This window comes from Myotis brandtii, unplaced genomic scaffold (genome assembly GCF_000412655.1).
Source record: "Myotis brandtii unplaced genomic scaffold, ASM41265v1 scaffold2256, whole genome shotgun sequence".
Classification (NCBI taxonomy): domain Eukaryota; kingdom Metazoa; phylum Chordata; class Mammalia; order Chiroptera; family Vespertilionidae; genus Myotis; species Myotis brandtii.
Genome location: NW_005358464.1, coordinates 9,677 through 24,312, shown reverse-complemented (window position 1 = coordinate 24,312; position 14,636 = coordinate 9,677). Strand labels below are relative to the sequence as shown.

Here is a 14,636-nt window from a genome sequence, read left to right as displayed (position 1 = left end):
CAAACAGCTATGGCTGATCCTCAGCCCTGCCCTAAGAGGCTCCGGGTCTCAGTGTCCCGGTAAGCACTGCAAGCACCTCTGAGAGAAAGCCGCCCTCGAGTTCCGACCAATGCCAGACAGTCCAGTTTCTCCCCATATGTCCCCAGAGACTCGCCCAGAACTGGAGTTCAGAGCAGTTGGGAGCTTGAGACTCCCTCCCGATTGAAAAAAACAACTGAGTCCTCAGTTGCCAGCCCTTTCCATGTGTGCCTCCGTACCTCCGCACTATACTTCCGTACCTCCTCTGAGTCTCAGTGTGCTTTTCTCTTTCCTTCTAGTTGTAGAATTTCCACTCAGCCAGCTTTCCTGTGGTTCTGGATGATGTCCGTTTTGTCTTTTAGTTGTCTTTTTGGAGTGGTTGTGCAAGGCAGCAATTTCCAGTGTTTACCTATGCTGCCATCTTGGTTTCTCTCTCTCTCTTTTTTTTTAGAGTGGTTTTAGATTTACAGCAAACTCGAGAAGAAGGTAGAGGTTCCCCCCATACCTCCTATCCCCACACATGCATAGCTAGCTCATTATCAATATCCACCATTGAAGTGGTACATTTGGTACCACTACATTGGCATATCATTATCACCCAAAAGTCCATAGGTAACATTAGGGTTCACTCTTGATAGGTTTGGACAAATATATAATGAGATGTGTCCACCATTATAGTGTCATATACCTGGTATAGTATTTTCACTACCCTAAAAATCCTCTGTGCCTCACCTATTTTTTCCTTCATTCCACCCTCCCTCCTAAGCCCGAGCAATTACTGATCTTTTTACTCTCCATATTTTTGCCTTTTCCAGAATGTCTTATAGTTGGAATCATACAGTATATAGCTTTTTATATTGGCTTCTTTCACTTAGTAATATGTATTTTCAAGGCTCCATAGCACATTTCTTTTTTAATGCTGAATAATACTTCATTGCTGAGATGTACCACAGTTTATTTAATGATTCACTGAGGAATACCTTGGTTTTCCCCCCACGTTTTAGCAATTATAAGTAAAGCTGCTGTAACATCTGTGTATAAGTGTTTATGTGACATACTTTCTCATCTTATTTGGGTAAATACCAAGGAGCTCGATTGCTGCATCATATGGTAAGACTATGTTTAATTTTGTAAGTTGCCAAACTGTTTTTCAAAGTGGCTGTACCATTTTGCATTTTGTCCAGCAATGAATGAGAGTTCCTGTTTCTCCTCATCAGCATTTGGTGTTGTTAGTATTCTGGATTTAGGCTATTCTAATAGGTATGGGGTGGAGGGATTTTTTATTAAGACATTGAAACATTTTTCTTTATTTTTATTAAAAAAAATTTTTTTCAATTACAATTTATATTCAGTACTATTTTGTACCAGTTTCAGGTATACAGCTTAGTAGTCAATCTACAAAGTGCTCCCCCTCATATCCCAAGAAGCTGGGCGGCACTATACATATTCATCGCAATGCCATTGATTGTATTCCCCATGCTGTACTTTACAACCTCATGTCTATTATGCAATTACCCATGTGTACTTCCCCCCCAACTCTGATTGATTGAGAGAGAAAAATCACTTACTAGTATGTGAGAGAAACATCGATTGGCTGCCTCTTGCCTGGGCCCTGACTGGGGATCTAAACTACAAATTGGCTATATGCTCTAACTGGGAATCGAACCTTCCACCTTTTGGTGTGTGGGACGACACTCCAACAAACTGAGCCTCACTGGCCAGGCTATGCATATGCACTTTTTATTTTTTCAGAGAGAGGAAGGGAGAAAGGGATAGAAACGTCAATAATGAGAGAGAATCATTGATCAGCTGCCTCCTGCACGCCCCACACTGGGGATTGAACCCTGACTTCCTGGTTTATAGGTCAGCACTCAACCACATCCACGCCAGTTAGACCCATTTGTACTTTTTAATTCCTTCAACTTTTTCGTCCAGTCCCTCAAACCCCTCTCCTCGGTATATATGAGTTGTTTCAGTTTTGTTTGCTGGTTTATCCTGTGCTTTTAAAAAATATATATTTTTATTGATTTCAGAGAGAAAGGGAGAGGGAGAAAGAGATAGAAACATCAATAGAATCGTTGCTCGGCTGCCTCCTGCACACCCTGCACTGGGGATTGAGCCTGCAACCCGGGCATGTGCCCTGACTGGGAATCCAACCCTGATCTCCTGGTTCATAGGTTGACGCTCAACCACTGAGCCACACTGGCTGGGGCCCTATGTCATCTGCGAATAATGACAGTTTTACTTCCTCCTTTTCAATTTGGGTGCCTTTTATCTCTTCTCTGATTGCTGTAGCTAGGACTTCCAGTAGTATGTTGAATAAGAGTGGTGAAAGCAGACATCCTTGCCTTATTCCTGTTCTTGAGGGAAACGCTTTTAGTTTTTGCCCATTGAGTTGTAGGTTTGTCATATATGGCCTTCATTATGTTGAGGTATGATCCCTTTATTCCCACTGTACTGAGAGTTTTTGTCAAAAAAGGGTGCCTCCTGCACATGCCCTGACCAGGGCCCGGGCCGAGGAGGAGCCTGCAGCTGAGGTACCTGTCCTTGACAGGAATCAAACCCAGGACCCTTTGGTCCACAGGCCGATTCTCTATCCACTGAGCCACTGGCTAGGGCCATGGTGTATGATTTTTTTTAATATATTGCTGGATCCGATTTGCTAATATTTTGTTGAGGATTTTAGCATCAGCTTTCATCAGGGATACGGGCCTGTAATTTTCTTTCTTTGATGTGTCTTTCTCTGGTTTTGGAATTAGGATGATGCTGCCTTGATAAAAAGCTTGGAGATGTTCCTTCCTCTTGAGCTTTTTGGAATAGTTTGAGTAGTATAGGTGTTACTGCTTCTTTGAATGCTTGGTAAAACTCCCCTGTGAAGCCATTGGGACAGGGCTTTTGTTTGCTGGGAGTTTTTTGATTACTGCTTCAATTTCATCAGTTGTTATTGACCTACTCAGGTTTTCTGATTCTTCTTGATTGAGTGAAGATTGTATGTTTCTAGAAATTTGTCCATTTTTCCCAGGTTGTCCAGTTTGTTGGCATATAGTTCATAGTATTTGCTTACAGTTATTTTTATTTCTTTTTTGAAAGATTTTTTTTTTAATTTTTAAATTTTTATTGATTTCAGAGAGGAAGGGAGAGGGGAGAGAGATGTAGAAACATCAATGATGAGAGAAAATCATTGATCGACTGCCTCCTGTATATCCCCTACTGGGGATCGATTAAGCAACCCTGGGCATGTGCTCTTGACCAGGAATCAAACCATGACCTCCTGGTTTATGGGTTGAGGTTCAAACACTGAGCCACGTTGGCTGGGCCATTTCATTCTTTTCTAAAGCTTAGTCATATTCTATTGTATATATGTACCACATATTTGTTATCCATTATTCTATTGATGGGCACTTAGGTGGCTTCCATATCTTGGCTATTATACACAACGCTGCAGTGAATATAGGGGTGCATGTATCCTTTTGAATCAGTGTTTTGGATTTCTTCAGATAAATACCTAGAGGTGGAAATGCTGGGACATATGGTAGCTTTATTTTTTGAGGAACCGGCATACTGTTTTCCATAGTGTCTTTTTTTTTTTTTATTGCTTAAAATATCTCCAACAGCTGCCATCCTGCTATCTATAAGTCTACTTATATGTTGCTTATTGGTTCGTTTTGTGAATTAGATTCCATGTGTGAGTGAAATCATATGGTACTTGTCTTTCTCTGACTGACTTACAATAATTAGCATGATTTATCCAAAGAAACTCGAAACACTAATTGGAAAGAATATATACACCCTTATGTTCATTGCAATGTTATTTACAATAGCCAAGATTTGAAAGCAGCCCAAGTGTCTATCAATAGATGATTGAATAAAAAAGCTGTGGTATCCACTCATCTACCGATGGGCACTTGGGCTGTTTTCAGATCTCAGCTTTTGTAAATAATGCTGCTATGAACATAGCGGTGCATCTATTCTCTCTGATTCATATTTCGGGATTCTTAGGATATATGTCCAGAAGTGGGATCACTAGGTCAAATGGCAGTTTAATTTTTTGAGGAAACTCCATACTGTGTTCCATAGTGGCTGCACCAGTCTGCATTCCCACCAGCAGTGCACGAGTGTTCCTTTCTCTCCGCATCCTCTCCAGTACTTGTCGTTTGTTGATTTGTTGATGATAGCCATTCTGACAGGTCTGAGATGGCACCTCATTGTTGTTTTGATTTGCATCTCTCGGATGATTAGTGACTTTGAGCATGTTTTCATATGTCTCTTGACCTTCCTTATGTCTTCTTTCGAAAAGTATCTGTTTAGGTTCTTTGCCCATTTTTTGATTGGATTGTTTATCTTCCTTTTGTTAAGTTGTATGAGTTCCCTGTAAATGTTGGAGATTAAACCCTTATCAGAGAAATTGTTGGCAAATGTGTTCTCCCATGCAGTGGGCTTTCTTGTTGTTTTGTTGATGGTTTCCTTTGCTGTGCTGAAGCTTTTTATTTTGATGTAGTCCCATTTGTTTATTTTCCCTTTAGGTCCATTGCCCTAGGAGCTGTATTGGTGGCGATATTGTTTCAGCATATATCTGAGATTTTGCTGCCTGTGGATTCCTCTAATATTTTTATGGTTTCCTGTCTTATGTTTAATTCCTTTATCCATTTTGAGTTTATTTTTGTGCATAGTATACGTTCGTGGTCTAGTTTCATTTTTTTTTTTTTGCATGTGTCTGACCAAATTTCCCAGCATCATTTATTGAAGAGACTGTCTTGACTCCATTGTATGTTCTTGCCTCCTTTGTCAAATATTAATTAAGCATATTGGTTTGGGTCAGTTTCTGGGTTCCCTATTCTGTTACATTGGTCTATATGTCTGTTCTTGTACCAGTACCAGACAGTTTTGAGAACAGTGGCTTTGTAATACATTTTTATATCTGGTATTGAGATCCTTCCTACTTTGTTCTTCTTTCTCAGGATAGCTGCAGCTATTTGTTGTTGTTATTTTTTTATTCCAGATGAATTTTTGGAGAGTTCTTTCTAGATCTGTGAAATATGCCGTTGGTATTTTAATGGGGAGTACATTGAATCTATAGATTGTTTTGGGTAGTATGGACATTTTAATGATGTTGATTCTACCAATCCATGAACATGGTATGTATGTTCTTCCATGTGTTTATGTCTTCCTCTCTCTCTTTTTCCAACGTCCTGTAGTTTTCTGAGGAGAGGTCTTTTACCTCCTTAGTTAAGTTTATTCCTAGGTATCCTATATTTTTAAATGTACAATGGTAAATGAGATTTTTTAAAAATTTCTCTTTCTGTAAGTTCACTATTGGTGTATAAAATTGCCATACATTTCTTGGCATTAATTTTCTATCCTGCTACATTGCCGAATTCATTTATTAAGTCTTTAGGGGTTTGTATATACAGTATCATGTCATCTGCAAATAATGGCTATTTTATTTCTTCTTTTCCAATTTGGATGCCTTTTATTTCTTCTTCTTCTCTGATCACTTTGGCTAGCACTTCCAGTACTATGTTGAACGGGAGTGGTGAAAGCAGGCATCCCTGTCTTGTTCCTGTTCTTAAGGGAAATGGTTTTAGTTTTTGCCCATTGAGTGTGATGTTGGCTGTAGGTTTGTCATATAAGGCTTTTATTATGTTGAGGTATGATCCTTCTATTCCCACTTTGCTAAGCGTTTTTATTAGAAAAGGGTGTTGGACTTTGTCAAATGCCGTTTCTGTATCAATCGATATGATTATGTGATTTTTATCTCTCAGTTTGTTTATGTGATGTATTACATTTATTGATTTTTGGATATTGTACCAGGCTTGCATCCTTGGAATAAATCCCACTTGGTCATGGTGTATGGTTTTTCTAATGTAATACTGGATCTGGTTTTCTAGAATTTTGTTGAGGATTTTAGCATCTCTGTTCAAGAGGGATATTGACCTGTAATTCTCTTTCTTTGTTATTGTTTTTTTTTTTTTTGGTGTCTGTGTCGTTTATTTCTGCTCTGATCCTTATAATTTCCTTCCTTCTGGATATTGTGGGCTTTTCTTGTTGCTCTCTTTCTAATTCTTTAAATTGCAAGGTTAGATAACTTATTACCAGTTTTTCTTGTTTTTTGAGGTAGGCCTGTAGAGCTATGAACTTTCCTCTCAGGGCTGCTTTCATTGTGTCCCATAGATTTGGATTGTTGTGTTTTCATTGTCATTTGATTCCAGGATTTTTTTTTATTTCTTCTTCGATCTCTTTGGTAACCCAATCATTGTTTAATAGCATGCTATTTAGCCTCCAAGTGTTTGATTTTTTTTCATTGTTTTTATTGTAGTTGATTTCTAGTTTTCTGCCATTGTGATCTGAGAAGATGCTTATTATGATTTCTATCCTCTTGAATTTGAAGAGACTTTGCCTGTGTCCTACGACTTTGCCTGTGGGTTATCTTTGAAAATGTCCCGTGTGCACTGGAAAAGAATTCATATTCTGTAGCTTTGGGCTGAAATATTCTGGAGATGTCAATTAATTCCATCTGATCTAGTGAGTCATTTAGGATTGCTGTTTCTTTGCTGATTTTTTTGTTTAGAGGATTTATCAGTGATGTCAGTGGGCTATTAAAGTCCACCACCTGTGACTGTATTGCTATCAATCTCTCCCTTGATATCTTCCTGAAGTTGCTTTATGTATTTGGGTGCTCCTGTATTGGGTGCATATATGTTTACCAGAGTTATATCTTCTTGTTTAATTTCTCCCTTTAGTATTATGTAGTGGCCTTCCTTATCTCTTGTTATGGCCTTTACTTTGAGGTCTATTTTGTCAGATATAAATATCGCAACCCCAGCTTTTTTCTCATTTCCATTTGTCTGAAAAATTTTTTTCCATCCCTTCACTCTCAGTTTGTGTGAATACTTTGTTCTGAGGTGTGTCTCTTGCAGACAGCAAATATATGGTCATGTTTTCTTATCCATTCAGCTACCCTCTGTCTTTTGATTGGAGCATTTAATACATTTACGTTTAATGTTATTATTGATAAGTACTTATTTGTCGTCATTTTTATTCTTAATGTTTGTGTTTCTTCTCGCCTTTTTGTTTCTTCTTTTTACAGCAGTCCCTTTAGCATTTCTTGCATTGCTGGCTTGGTCGTAATAAACTCTCTTTTAACCCTTTTTTTCTGTGAAGCTCCTGATTACACCTTCAATTTTGACTGATAGCCTTTTTGGGTATAGTATTCTTTGATTCAGTCCCTTGCTTTGAATCACTTTGTATATTTCATTCCATTCCCTTCTGGCCTGGTGTGTTTCTATTGAGAAATCAGTTGATATTCTAATAGGAGATCCCTTGTAGGTAACCTTTTGTCTCTCTGTGGCAGCCTTTAAGATTCTTACTTTTTTGTTGGTTTTTGCCAATTTAATTATGTGTCTTGGTGTTGGTTTTTTGGGGTTCATCTTGTTTGGGACTCAGTATGCTTTTTGGACTTGTGTAGTTTTTCCTTGCCAATATCAGGGAAGTTTTCTGTCATTATTTTTTCAAACAGGTTTTCTATTCCTTCTCTTCCTCTTCTTCTGGTACCTCTATTATGCGAATGTTGTTTTGTTTTCTGTTGTCCCAAAGCTCCCTTAGGCTCTCCTCCTGCTTTTTAAATCTTCTTTCCAGTTGCTGCTGTGTTTGTGTGTTTTTTCCTACCTTGTCTTCTAATTCACTGATGCGGTCCTCAGCCTCTTGTAGTCTACTGTTTAAGCCTTCCTTTGTGTTCTTTATTGCAGCTATGTCGTTCTTCATTTCCTCTTGGTTCCTTTTCATGTTGGTGACATTCTCATTCAGCTCCTTATAATTCTCATTGAGTTGTGTGTATTTGTCATTGAGTTGTGTGTATTTGTCATCCAGCCATTTGAGCATCCTTATAACCATTACTCTGAATTCTTTCTCCGATATGTTGGTAGCCTCAGTTTCATTTAACTCCCTTTCTGGTGAATCCTCTTTTTCCTTCCTTTGGGGATTGCTCTTTTGTCTTCCCATGTTTTACTGTAATGTTTTAATTGTAGATCCGATTGCCTTGCTACCCAGGTTCTTTTGGGGATGGTGCTACTGGTGTGACCTCTCAAGTTTCCTGGGCTTGGTAATCTAGCGTAGCTCCCTACTCGAGCTATTTGGGTTCTCTTGATGTAGGCCTGCAAGCTGGAAAGGCGCAACTGCGGTGTCTAGAAGTCAGCAGCTGTAGAGGGGGTGTCCCAATTTTTGCTATCTTGCGCCCTTGGTTCAAATGGCGCGTGCCCAGCGGGGACTCACAGTGGCACCCAGGGTGGTGGGGCTCAAGAGGCCTGCACTCTCGAAAGGCGTTTCTGTGGCGTCCAGAGTTTTGTAGTTGTGGGGTGGGCAGACTCAGCTTTTGCTGATGCCACCATGGTTGGATACACGCGCCTCCAGTGGTGGCTTACAGGGGCACCCACGGTGCGTTTGCCAGCAGGGTGTACTGACGCATTCTGAAGGGCCCGGGCGCTGAAGCCACGGGATTGCAATGTCTGTGGGCAGGTATCCCAGAAGAGGGAATTTAGTGTTTCTACAGCCCAGCAGTGCAGCCCTGTTCGTAAAAGTGCGCGCCCAGCGGGGGTTCACAGAGGCGCCCAAGGGTTGCCTTTGGAGGTGTGGGCTTGGGGGGCCTGTGTGCCGGAAAAGCGTGCAACTGCAGTGTCCAGAGTTCTGCAGCTGTAGGGTGGGAAGACTCAGTTTTTGGTGCTGCACCTGTGGTGGATAGGTGCACACTCCCAGTGGCAGCTCACAGGGGCACCCAGGGTGCGTTTGCCAGTGCGGCACACTAAAGCACTCTGAAGGGCCCTGGCACTGAAGCCATGTAATTGAGGCATCTGTGGGCAGGTACCAGCATGAGTGAATTTAGAATTTCTACTGCCGGGGGAGTGTGTCCCTGTTTGTCCAACATCGCACCCAGCAGGATCTCACAGTGGTTCCCAAGTGCGCCCTGTGGATAGATGGGCTCAGGGGGCCTCCTCGTTGGAAATGTGTGACTGTGGCAGTGTGTTTGCTGGCGCAGAGCTCTGATGCAAGCTGAGGGGCTCTGGCACTGAAGTTGTGCAGTGGTCAGTTATTCAGGAAGAGGGAATTCAAAATTTCTACTGTGGGGCAGCGTGCCCTTGTCTGTACAAAATCACACCCAGCAGGGGCTTACAGCGGCATCCAAGAGCTGCCTGTGGAGTGGTGTGCCCAGGAGGCCTGCACATTGGAACCATGCGAATATGGTGTCCAGAGGTCTGCCCCTGGGGAGGGAGGAAGTTGCACTTACTGCTGCGGGAGCGGTGCACCTTTGGAGGTGGAGGTCCCAGGGTCCATGGGTCTGTAGGTGCGGCAGCAGTATTTTGGCTGTAGTGGCTGCTGGGTCGCGGGCAGTGTCCAAGGCCTGTCTGGGTGGTGGTGCTGTTGAGTTCCTAGAAGAGGCCGCTCTCCCCTTCAAGATGGCATGGGCTCCGTGCCTGAGTCCCCCAGTCTGGGGAGTGCCTGCAGTGGTGGTAGTCTCTTCCTGTACAAGAGAGCCTGTTCTGCCAGCCCCTGCTGCCCCTGCCAGATTTAACTCCCTCACTCACACACACACCACACACATCAATACATTTTCCTTTCATCCCCTCCCTCACTCACATCCTCTCCCTTACCTCTGTCCTGCCAGCCGCCATCTTTTTTCCTCTCCTCTGTAGCATTACATTTTTGAATTTTGGTGAAGTCCAGTATATCAGTTATTTTGTGTATGTAAACTTTCATCAACACTATACTGTTGTTGTTTTTTAATTAATCCTCACCAGAGGATATTTTTTCCATTGATTTTAAGACAGTGGAAGGGAGGATGGAGGGGGAAGAGAAAGAGGAGAGAGAGAAAGAGAGAGAGAGAGAGAGAGAGAGAGAGATGGGAGAAAGACACATGATTGGTTGCCTCCCACATGCACCCTGACTGACTGGGCCTGGTGGTTGAACCTGGAAACCAGGTACATGCCTTTGACTGGGAATTGAACCCGCAACCCTCAGGTCCACGGGCCGACACTCTATCCCCGGAGCCAAACTGGCCTGGGGAATGCTATACTGTCTTGATTGCTCTAGCATTAAAGCAAGTTTTAAAATATGGTAATGAAACACCTACTGCTTTGTTGTTTTTTAAAATTATTTTGGATGTTCTGCATCCCTTAAATTTAGGATAAGCTTACCATTTTCTATTAAAAAGAAAAATCCTGCTGGGATTTTGATAAGGATTGCATTGACTTTGTAGATCAGATTGGTGAGAGTTGTTTATGTAATAATATTGCATCTTCCAATCATGAACATGGGTGTTTCAAGCATCTCCTTCAGTATCTCTAAGCCAGTGGTCGGCAAACTGCGGCTCGCAAGCCACATGCGGCTCTTTGGCCCCTTGAGTGTGGCTCTTCCACAAAATACCACGTGCGGGTGCGCACGTACTCTGCAATTGAAACTTGTGGCCCATGTGCAGAAGTTGGTATTTTGTGGAAGAGCCACACTCAAGGGGCCAAAGAGCCGCATGTGGCTCGCGAGCCGCAGTTTGCCGACCACTGTCTTAGGTTATTATATTAACACATTGAAATAGGAGACCCAACAGTTAGTCTTTCTGATGATTACCAGTATCTTTCCACATGTGGTTTTCCCTGGAACTGGAGAAAACTATGGAATTAGGAGAAAGCATCTCTATTCTGGAATGTAAAATTAAAATAGATTCCCAATAATGTGTGTTAAACTCTGGCAGATTTGATGACTTCTGATCTAGCTCACTTTTTTGTTTTCTTTTTCCACACAGATTGATAGAGCTACATTCTCCCGATAGCAGGAACACATTGATCCTACGCTGCAAGGATACAGCCACCGCACACTCCTGGTTCGTAGCTATCCACACCAACATTATGGCTCTCCTCCCACAGGTGTTGGCTGAACTCAATGCCATGCTTGGTGCAACCAGTACAGCAGGAGGCAGCAAGGAGGTCAACCCTCTCCCTTCCTCTCTGTAAAAAATCAATAAAATATATTTTTTTAAAAAATAAATAAATAAATATCAGCACGAAGCAGATTATTATTATAGATCACGCAGGGAGAACAAAGGGTAAAATATTTAACTGCAGCAGTGTTTGACTATATTCTGCGCAGTGAGAAAACCTGAAGTCATTTTCAAGGTCCACCATTTCTTACTTCTTTTCAGTCGGGTCAAGTTTCTAAGCTTTGTAAATCTCTGTTTTCCAGCTAATGACAAGAAAATAGGATTCCATCGAGTCTCCTGTCTGCCTCCTCCAGGACTTCTGTGAGGATCAAATGAGATGAGGTACGGGAAAATGCTTCACAGACATTTGGTTACAGTGTAAAATGTTTCCACTTGTGCCCTAACTGGTTTGGCTCAGTGGATAGAGCGTCGGCCTGCGACTGAAGGGTCCCAGATTCGATTCCGGTCAAGGGCATGTACCTTGGTTGCCAGCACATCCCCAGTAGGGGTTATACAGGAGGCAGTTTATCGATGTTTCTAACTCTCTATCCCTCTCCCTTCCTCTCTGTAAAAAATCAATAAGATATATTTTTTTAAAAAAATGTTTCCACCTGTGTTCCTGGGCTGAAGAAACTGCAAGGAGGCTAGTTGTTAGGGAGAGGAAGCTGGCCATTGCTACGTGATGTCATTACCCGGAGCCCACAGCGACCATTTTCAGGCTGTGCTGGGTTGTGGCCCGCATTTTGTGCCATGGGGTCTTGGCAGTTGGCTGTGATTTGGTGGGGTATCGCTCTGGGGTGGTGGCAGGGCCTGTGTCCCACTTGGGGGAAGCCGAGTGTTGGTTTGTTGGCGCCAGGTCCGTGGGACTGGCCAGTGTGCGTCATGACAGCTCCTGCATTAAGTGTCTGCCCTCTGGTGGTCAGTGCATGTCATAGCAACCGGTCAGAGGGTAGGAGGAATAGAGCATATTAGCCTTTTATATATATAGCTTAGTTTCAGGTTCACAGTATAGTGGTCAGGCATCCATGTAATTCACCAAGTGTTCTCCCCAGTAGCTCCAGCACCATATATAGTTATTACAATAGTATTGACCATATTCTCTAATGCTGTATTTTACATTCCTTTGTTGATGTAAGAAACATCCAAACCTGTTGAGAATTTTTATGAGTTTACTTGTGCCAAACTGAGGACAATTGCTGGGAAGCAAAATCTCAACAGATTGAAAAAATGCTTTAGAGAATGGCAGTTTTGTTACTTATTTTATAAAATAGAATCAAAGGAGATGTAAGGAGGTTTACATGAAATCGTTTGGTGGTAGATTAAGGGGGTGGGAGAAAGCCAAGTGGAGAAATCCCTGGGATTGGATAAAAAGTAAAATGGAGAGACACATACATCTTTTACACTAATGAATATAGGATAGTTAATATTCATAGCACATAGAGATGGTATGGGGGAACAAGTTAACAGTGATGGGGTCTCTCATAGTCTGGTTGTCTTGTGCTCTGGTGCAGAGGGTGTGCTCTGAAGGGTCAGGAAAAGGAGAGAGATTACTCTGACATTTCAAAAGCATGTTTTCTTAGATGCAAAAACCCAATAGGTAGTCTCACTTACTATAAAGATTGATAAGGAAGTTGCAGGCCTAGGACATGACTACCCATCATGACCCACTTTTAGTTAGGAATTTTTATGTTCAGACCATTCTATGTGGTTACATTTGGTCTCTGAGTTTGTAGAGCCTGCCATGCTGGCCTCCCCTGTGCTTGTCAGCTTTAGTATATGGGCCCTTTTTTGTCCACACAAGTAACTACTTTGTAACTACCAATTTGTACTAATTAATTCACCCTTTCACCCAGTTCCCCAAACCCCTTCCCAACTGACAACCATCAATTAGTTTGTTCTCTGTACCATTTTTAGTAAGCCCCTTGTAATTTTAATGTCCCTAGTATTTTTGGCAGCTAGAATTAAATAATTTAATTCTTAATTAGGCCTTTGTTCACATGCTAAAGTCCCTTCTGGCTCAACTTTTGTTCTTAGGAATGTAGTCATTAAGTTGTTGATGTCTCCTTCAGAAGGAGGGGTAACTTCTCCTTGTTAAGCAGGAGAATTTATGAGAATTTGTTTTATGGAAGGAACGTGTCTCTTTAAAGAAGCTGTGACCAGCTGCTTACACCAGGAAGTCTCCTAGTAATCAAGAAAATGATTAACTGCATACAGACCGAGTGCAGCCCAGCATAAAGCTCCTGCTATTTTCCCATCCTTTCTCCCCTTTAAAAACTCTTCTGCTTGCTCTGGAACTTTGGAGATGGTCTTTGGATATTAGTCTGCTTTCTTTCCAGTCTTCTGGCTTTCTGAATGAAGCAACTTTTCCTTTCTACCAAGCACTTGTCTCTCAGTATTGGTTTTCGATGGGTGAGCAGCCGAACTTGGGTTTTTTGGTAACACTTTGAGTCTGTGTCAAGTTTTGTCTCTTCTTTCGTTAAATTTATTTTTAAATGTTTTATTCTTTTTGATGCTACTCAGAATGCAATATTCTGAATTTCATTTTTGGATAGCTTATTGGTAGTTGTAGAAATACAATTGATTTGTGGGTTTTAATCCATGTATCCTATTACTTCCTCAGCTTCTTTATTAGCTGTAGTTTTGTTGGGGATTCCTTAGAATTTTCTGCATATAGGATCCTATTGTTACAGAATTTACCAGGTGATCAGAAAATACACAACGAGTACTCGGGGATTCAGGAAAAACCTTTTCTTTAAAGCAGCGCTGCTACCTCAGGGGATTCTAAGATCCAAAGCCTGAACAGCCAGTACAATGAGATCACCCCTAAATATATTTCTAAATTCTTTCCTTACTTCCGGGCTTTTGTGGTGGGCTTTCACAGCCCCTCCTGAGTCAGTTAGAATAGGGAAGTTAGATTGTATCTAAATGCCTGGCCTGGGTGGCACCAGCAACTCCCACTCCCTGCCAAGATGCCAAATTCCCTGCCCGTGGCCCCTGCAAACTGGGAGCACCCAGGAAAACAGACTATTGCCTAAGGAAGGGTCAGTGACTTAATTATAGGCTAACAAGACTGTGCTCTAGGACACCGGTCACTGGCACAGATTCAGATTGCTAGGCCCCCCTCCCCCCCAGGTTGCCCCCTATATTCCTCCTCACTATCACCAGCACGTAAGAACAATTTTACTTCTTCTTTTCTAATTTCATTTACTCCCCCGCCCAGCTCCTTCTTATTTACTGCCTAGGACACCTATAATTTTGAATAGAAGTAGTGAAAAGGTTTCACTCTTAGGCATTATTGTAGCTTACAGTATTTTGTTTTATAGATTTCCTTTGTTAGGTTAAATGAGTTTCTTTTTATTCTTACCTTTTGGAAAGTTTAAAGTCTTGAATGTGCTTTGAATTTTCGTGTTTATTGAGCTAATTATATAGTTTTACTTTTTAAATTCAATATATTGAACTACATTGATTGGTTTTTGAATTCTGAAACAGGACTACTTTTCTGGGGTAAACCCTGTTTTGTCAAGATAATTAGGTAGGGCTCTAGCTGGTTTTGCTCAGTGGATAGAGCGTTGGCCTTCGTACTGAAGGGTCCTGGGTTCGATTCCGGTCAAGGTTGCAGTCTCGAACCCCAGTAGGGGGCGTGCAGGAGGCAGCCTAT

The 14,636-nt window shown here is 41.8% G+C and overlaps 1 long non-coding RNA gene across 1 annotated transcript in view; it reads left to right on the top strand.

Annotated features, from left to right (window-relative positions):
- The window catches only part of LOC106726106, an 18,137-nt gene extending 6,859 nt beyond the window's left edge, over positions 1-11,278 (top strand). Inside the window, exon 3 of the long non-coding RNA XR_001362121.1 lies at positions 11,242-11,278. This is a non-coding gene — a long non-coding RNA (uncharacterized LOC106726106). The remainder of the gene's footprint in view (positions 1-11,241) is intronic.
- Positions 11,279-14,636: the final 3,358 nt, after the last annotated feature.